This window comes from Poecilia reticulata, linkage group LG23 (assembly GCF_000633615.1).
Source record: "Poecilia reticulata strain Guanapo linkage group LG23, Guppy_female_1.0+MT, whole genome shotgun sequence".
Lineage (NCBI taxonomy): Eukaryota > Metazoa > Chordata > Actinopteri > Cyprinodontiformes > Poeciliidae > Poecilia > Poecilia reticulata.
The window spans coordinates 8,061,666-8,062,789 of record NC_024353.1 but is presented as its reverse complement, the minus strand read 5'-3'; the positions used below and the strand labels follow the sequence as shown (position 1 = coordinate 8,062,789).

The window sequence follows — 1,124 nt, the reverse complement described above, 5'->3', positions numbered from 1 at the left end:
TCGAGCTTCGCGTTGCGCCCCAGAGAACTGCAAACATCGAGACTAATATGAACAGCGCAATAAACGTGAAAACAGCCTCGAATGGACGTAAAGTTTTGCAACTAAACGCCATTATAGTAATTATTATTAAGATACATGTCACAATTCTGTGCAGAAGGATATCTGATATCTTTGCTCTGCGCTCTGACAACAACGCACGGCGGTAACGCAGAACCTGGAGGCTGGGCTTGTGGATGGGGGCTTTAAAATCCTTAGTTTTACAGACAGTAGTGAAACACAGAAAATTTCTAACTTTTTTCTTACTGCGGTAACCATTAAACAATGTCCCCTTCAGTTTAACCATATAAGTGTAGACAGATTGTTGATGTTACCGTTATTAAATACCTTTCAGTTAAGTATTGGAAAAGTTCAATGTAATTTTCACAGGTGGTGGAGCGTTGTTTTCAGCAGCTGCTGAAAGTAACTAAAAAAGTTACTTTTAATGTAACTTAGTTACTTTTCAAATCAAGTAGTCAGTATTCTGATTAAAAATACTTTTTCAAAGTAACTATGCCATCACTGCACATTGGAGCGTGACGTCACTCATCTCCGTGCTGGAGGCCCAAAAGCTGCTTCACAACAATGAATATTATTGGAGAAATTTGAGAATGTGGTTGCTCAGTTGAATAGTAATGAAGGAAAAGGGAAGATATTTCTTTTAAAAAAATAATACTGGGCTCAATAGGAGAATTTGAGGAATAACTATAAGGATCCAGTAGATGGCAGTAGTTCAACAATAATGGATGCAAACTGCCGTTAAAAGCTAAAGAAGAAAACCATTGGATTTAGCTGTTAAGTTGTCAATATAACGCGGTGAAACTTTACGGTGCTTTGCTACACTCGGACAACTAGATAACAAGGTGAGCAAAAATCTTAAGAAAAAAAATAGCGAGGGAGAGGGAAGTTGTTCAGTTATGCTTGTTTGACAGGTGTTTAAATTAGCTAATCAACTAACGTACTGTTAGCTTAGCATATCGACCACAGCTCTCAGTTATTAATAATCGAAAAATACACATCAAGACTAAACACATATGCCTCTGTGACGGACTAAATGTTCTGTTCTCTGTGTGAGAAATGTTTGTTGC

The 1,124-nt window shown here is 37.5% G+C and overlaps 1 protein-coding gene across 2 annotated transcripts in view; it reads left to right on the top strand.

Moving 5' to 3' along the window:
• Positions 1-590: 590 nt before the first annotated feature.
• The window catches only part of LOC103459388 (ankyrin repeat and BTB/POZ domain-containing protein BTBD11-A), a 42,214-nt gene continuing 41,680 nt past the window's right edge, over positions 591-1,124 (top strand). The window contains exon 1 of one of the 2 annotated variants that reach the window (XM_008400897.2): positions 591-899. The gene's annotated coding sequence lies outside the window, so the exon portion shown is untranslated. The remainder of the gene's footprint in view (positions 900-1,124) is intronic. The other variant, XM_008400898.2, reaches the window with a different exon arrangement.